Source organism: Egretta garzetta, unplaced genomic scaffold, assembly GCF_000687185.1.
Source record: "Egretta garzetta isolate BGI_Z169 unplaced genomic scaffold, ASM68718v1 scaffold367, whole genome shotgun sequence".
Lineage (NCBI taxonomy): Eukaryota > Metazoa > Chordata > Aves > Pelecaniformes > Ardeidae > Egretta > Egretta garzetta.
In genome coordinates, this window is record NW_009260192.1 from 2,439,528 (window position 1) to 2,445,866 (window position 6,339).

Here is a 6,339-nt window from a genome sequence, read left to right on the forward strand (position 1 = left end):
GGAGTCCTCTGTCCTTGCTCACAGCCACGATGGCCTTGGCTGGGGCTAGCCATCCTCCTAGCAGTTCTGCTTCACAGGGGTGGCTGTGCCAGGCCCGGCTGTCGCTAAAGCTGTGGTGTGTGCTGGTGTACCCCTGTGGTGGGACAGGCACCCTAGGGCAGGGTGGGGTGCCCGGGCTGGGCCAGGCCCCCTTCACCAGCAGGCAAGGGCAGGAGGGGAGGCTGTGGAGGTGGAAGAGAAGCCATAGGTTAAAACAGTGTAAGGACAGTTAAAGGTCAGGCTGGGTTTGCTCTTAAGTAAAACTGAATGAAAATTATTTCCCTGCCATTTTTGCTGCCCTGCTCGCTTTTCCGAAAGCACATTTATGGAGGAAAATATAACCTGGAAATGCCAAGAATGGGATGGCAGCCCACCTGCAGGGACCTGACCTCTTCTCCGTGCTCGCTCCCTCTCTCGCTTGGTGTTGCCACAGAGACTGATCTTATCTCGTGCCGTAGCTGGCACAGCCGCCAGCTGTCCACAGATGTGGACAAAACACATTTCTTAAGTCACTTGCCTGTTCTCTAAATCTTGCCCACTTTGTTCCCCAACTTCTTCCCTTGCCTACAGAAGTCTGTCACTTTTTTGGCCCTTAAATCTAAAACAAACAGATCATAGAATACAGCCCCACACGAAGCTAAGCTTCAGGATTTCGGCAAATGTGATACCAGTGAGCCCAAGCTCCAAAAATCTGAGCTCTAGTTCTGATGCTGAAGTCTTAAATAGCACTTGATCACTATCTTAATACTCAAATAAGTGCCAAACTTGGACTTTCTAATCTGCAAGCTGTACTGTAACCTGTAGAAAATCACAAGTGTATCCTGAATGCAGAACTCAGGCTGCCATAGTGGGCTTTGAGCATTTTGTTAAAATAAATTAAATTTGAAATATTTATTTTTGTATGCATCAAGATTTGAATTCAATGAAGTACTTGGTGAATGAGGTGTGAAGCTGGAGGAAGGTTTTTTTCCTGAAGAAAAGATGACAATATTTGGCCTAAACACTGAAGGATTCTGTAAAGACAATTACGTATACTCTAAAGAAAATCATTCAAATAAATAGTTGTGTATAGTGGCTGTTTCTACTTGGGCTTGATGTTTTATTACAGTTAGTTTTCCATCTACGAGGGAGGATAGGAACCATAAACCGATGCAAATTAGCAGAGTGAAATAGCTTTCTTTGCAACTGCCTTTTGAACCTTTGCATCTCTTTTAAGAATATGTTTACAGAACATTGCAGCAGTACATCTAGGAAGAAAACTGGGTTGTATCAAAAAAACCAAAGTATGTGTCTTTCTAATAAATTGTTTCTGATAGAAGAGCTAGAAAATAGAGAAGATTATACTAATGCGGTTTTCTTTTTAAAAATCTGTTTTGCATTTTAATCTCATGGAGAACAGCTCTCATTATTCTTAAAGCAAAACCTAGACAAAACCCTCCTAATTTTAAGAAATGATGATATTGGAAACGCAGTGGGGGTTTTGTGCTATAGGTAATGTGTGATCTTACATTGTGAGAAGTAAACTTTTGCATCTCTAAACTTGCCAGTATCTCGTTCTGGTAATAAAGGTTAAAAGGGGGCAACAGTGTTAGGATTTTACTCTGCCACATCGTATGTAGTATCTGAGCTCCTTCCACCTATAGCAGAGAAGAACTGGGATTTAACTTCTCAGGATAACGGTGTGGGGGAGGGATAACAGCACACTGCTTGTGGTAGGATTTTTGGCTTGGGTATTTACACGTTATTTATGCATGACATCTCTACCTGAAGTTGTTCTGACACTTGTGATGTGTGGGTGTGTGTAGCAGGTAACAGGGCAGTGGCTTTCTGGTAATGGAAATCTGCTGTTGCGTGTATGCTATTAGCGTACTATGTAGCTCAGAAAGCTTTTGTGTGTGCGTGTGTATATATGAAAATATTTGATACAACTTCTAAGAAGTGCTGAGATCTAGGAATCGTTGAAATGGTGAGTCTGCTTTTTCTGAGTACACAGATTGATGGTGTTTTCTGGAATGTTTTATGAATTAATTTTTCTGTTTAGTGTTATATTAACTGTGTGGTATTGCAGAGTTTTTTATAAGTGCTTGGGAGATTGTATCCGTTTTGAGCTGAGTAGTGAGTTTGTTTAGATTTAGTGATTAATATTGTATTTCTTCATGGGATTGGAATAAAATATGGGCTTCAGTGGAGATTATAATTTATTGATATTGCTGCAATATCTGTATGTGTATGCAAGCACAGTTCTTCCGTGAATTTTACAGGAGGCAAGATTACAATAGGAGACTGTTATTGCAAATTCGATTGATTGGGGAATTGTTTGAATGTCTTCGCTGCCCATCACTTCCCAGTTAAGTTTTGGAGCATTGTAATTATGCTCTCAAAATGTTTGTTTGTTTGATTCTTTGCTGTTATATTTCCTTGCTGGTTAGCAGGAGAAAGCTTTCAACCATGCAAGATTAATCAGTGTTACTTTTTTCCCTTTGTATCTTCTTTCACCAGGTCTTCCCCATCTTGGTCACTTTCTAAATAACTTTAATGCTGATAAAGTACCAGAGTAACAAGCCAGGAGAAGTCATCCTGTCAGTTCAGGAGAAGATGGATGTACCAATGGAATGAATAAGCTTGTGATCAAACTATCTCCATGTTGGCTTGTTTTAAATAAATATAGAGACAGTTTGGTGCCTAATCTCCACTTGCCTTTAATGTAGGGGATGAGGGCTCAGAAACTGTCACGTATAAATGAACTTTGTCAACCGTAGTTTAAGGATTACAAAAATTTCAAGTTAGTGTTAAAACAGTACAGAATAACTACTTGACTGAAAGTGCCTGGACTTGTAAGTGTATGTGAATGAGTTTGAAGCACACAAGCACGTACCCTTATAGGTACTTGCTGCTTCTTACTTCATGCCTTCTTTCTGAGGTAGGTTTTTATCTTGTCTAGTAGCTAAAGGATTATTATACGTTAGATGATCCCTTTTCATGACCATTTTCAAGCTTCCAAAACATTTGTATTTTCCCTGCGAGAATAAAGCTGACACAATTTAAAGCAGTGGGTTTTCAACTTTTTTTTTTTAATTACTTTAAAACCACTAAAAAAAGTGTCCTGTAGAGGATACAGATGCCTGAAAAATGAATGTAAGCCTACCAACAACGGACTAATCTTCTTAGCTACTTTTGCAGACCTGTAGGAAGTAATGACTGCAGTGTAATAACTGCTGATCTAACTCTGTATGTATACTGAAGTCAGAGACCTCTGGACAGGGTAATAACACTAGCCAGCATAGATAATGAGAGAATCTAACTGTTTAGTAGTGTTAAGCACAAACTGTTTCACTTTGAGAAGAATGGTTGCCTAATAATGACTTTCAGAGTCCTGCCCCTGAAATCCTACAAATGGTAAACTTTGATTTTAAAATGTACTTGTTATTTTGATGACCTCAGTCAAGGAGACTTAGGAGGGGCAAAGAAGCAGAGAATAATTACTTGAAGTACAAGCAGATGCTACTCTAGCTTCTCAAGGAAGTTTCTTGCGTAGAAAGGCAGTGTTAAAGAAGTGGAGCTTTTTGTACTAAAAACAATGCAATACGTTAGCCAGTGTCTCCAACTTTTTCTTTGTATGACCTGTCATCTTAAGAATAAAGTGCTTTCAATAGTAAAAGACTGAAGTGGGCTGCTAGAGGAGGGTCTTTCAGAACACTTACAAGAATTGTTTGCAAAATAATAGCAACTTGCTTAAAACCAGGTGTGAGAGTGTTTTAGTTTGTTACTAAGTCAAGATAGACTGAAATTGAAGATGTGCCTTAAGTGATTTGTTAGTCAACCTCATAAATTGGTTAATGATTTTTTCGTTTACTAACTAAGAATACTTTTTCTTTTTCAAGTGCTTTTGGTGTTTTCTTGTTGCTGGAGTAAATTGTCTTTGACTGTCATGTCAAGAGTGCCAGAGATTGCTCTTCTGTATCTAATGAAATACTCTCCCTGGCATACATGCGTACTTGAACTGAAGAAGTAGAGAGGAGGAAGGAGGCTAGTACACTGTAGCAACAACATACCTGGCCAGTATTTGTGAGAACTGAGAAGTGCTCTTTCAAAACTGAATATCAATTTGAGTAGTGGGGGAAAACCAGTACTCAGTGCTGTAGAATCTCCCTTCGATGAAGGAGGTAGGAGACAGCTTCTCTGAAATACACAGAGTGATCTGGGGTTGGAGAGGGCTTGTGAGATCATTTATCCCTGGTGTGGTGGACTCCCAGAGCTGTGAGTGATGCTGTACAGGTATTGGTTTTGATTTGAAGAGAAGATGTAATAGTAATTACATCAGAAGAGGTTTGGGAATATCTTTGCTGTTTCTCTTAAGTTGAGCTCTTACCTTGCCTGTTGTCCACACACTACCACCAGCACAATATCTCGTGCAGGTTTGTGGATTCTTGGTTTTAATACTCACTAAATCTGTTCAGCTGAGTGTATAAATTACATTCCCAGTTCTGATATAGTTCTGGCTTTAAACTATAGGTCTTCCTAGTAAGGAAACAGCTGTATGTCACTTCAGTACTAATAGTTTCCCTGAAAAGAATGAATAAGTTCTTCTGAGAGTGAATCTAGAGTGTCTTAGTATATGAACAAAAAGGGATAAAGCTGCAAAACTACACGGCCACCAGTGCGGAAATGGCATTAAGATTAAGGTGAATAGGATCTGTTGTGTTGCTGCTCGTACACTGGCTGGCCTAGCCTGCGTGCTGAGGTTTAGGCTGCCTTTAGTCTCCCTGTGGCTCTGCTGGTGTTGCTGCAGCACCTGCAGATGCTGCTGCGATGAGGCTGTGCATCCACTCGCTCGGAGCTGACTACTCCATCAGAGTAGCTGTAGATAGGGGTGTATGTCTGCGTCACTGACCTTCAGCTTGCAGCCTGAGGAGTAACTGCAGGCAACAGAGCTAGGCTGTGAAATGGGAAGGCTGAAGATGAAGGCAAGGGTCCTGTCTGTCTGCTCGTGAAAGTGAAGGCCATCGGGCTCTGCAGAGAGGCAGGGACAGAGGTGTGATTATGTCTCCAGTTCAGTCTGGATTTGATGGCAGACCAAGTATAAGACATACTTTGGAGCAGTATCAAAAAGTGAACATGGCACAGTGAATTTCAAAGGAGTCACTAAACGCTTTGTTGCAAGTTGCTGGGTTTCATAATCTGCTGGAAATGAATCTTCCAAATGTGAATTAAAGGCATGCTACAGGTTCTTATATTGAGCAGACAAGAGAAACTATATGAAAGAAGTGGTAGAGAGAAAATTGGCTGGCCACCTTGCTTCTCTTTTCCTTTCTCCTGTCAGTACTAGTATGGAGGACATCAGACAGGATTTTCAAAAGTGTAAGAACTTGACTTAAATTGATTTAGTGTCGTGTTTTGTTTTGGTCCCATGTACCCCACCAGTGCAAAATATCTGCAGATCTTGCTGTGCAGAGCTAATGAGGCAAAATATTCAGACCTGAAACAGAGCAAGACAGGCGTCAAAGCAGGAATACTCTTCATGGTTATCTCCGCAGTCTCATTTAGAAAAAAAATGAACGCATAGGGATCGTCTGCTTTTGGCTGAGAGGTATAGATCAGATCCTGGCTGTGTGAGTGTTAGGAAGATCCACTGACATGCTGTTTTCTGTTATGGGTTTTAATTCTTCCTTTGAAACAAAGGCTGATGGCTCCCATGGTAGTCAGTTCACCTCACCTTGTATCTTTTTGGCTTTACCTCGACACTTTGTTTTCCAAGCTCACGTTTGTTCAAAATGTTATATAGTGCTCCATTTTATGTGGGTGTTGTAATGCCATCCTAATGATACGAACAAACCTCACTCCTGGGGAACATGGGGACAGCACGGCAAGCGGCAGACGCAGCCCGGCCCTTGCGGAGGCCAGGAGGGCAGGCGGGGGAGTCCCACGCTGTGGAGCAGGATCGGTCCTGCTGGGGGGAGCCAGCTGCCGTGGCCTGCCGTCCCCCGGGATGGGGGGCCTTGGTGGGGCTGGCGTATGCCTTTGAGGGAGAAGGTTCGTACAGGGCGGGAGGTGCTGTTACCGAGTTAAAACCCAGCTCGGTGTCAGTTTGAATTTTAGCCTGAAAGCCTTGCAGTTCTTGAAGCTGTTTTCCTAAAGAATGTCCCCACGCCTTTTTGTTTGGTTTTTTGGATTTGGGGTTTTTTTTTTGTTTTTATAACTTCGTCAAAATAAGTTAGTTACGCACAAAACACGGATCTTTTAGAAGACACCACCGTGTGTTGTTTTTAACGCGCAGTAAGTTTCCTCCAGCTGCAAGAGCAG

General features: G+C 41.7%; 1 protein-coding gene across 16 annotated transcripts in view; it reads left to right on the forward strand.

The window, feature by feature from the left end:
• Positions 1 to 6,339, forward strand: part of BBX (BBX high mobility group box domain containing) — a 141,403-nt gene that overhangs the window by 24,366 nt on the left and 110,698 nt on the right. The window lies entirely within an intron of this gene.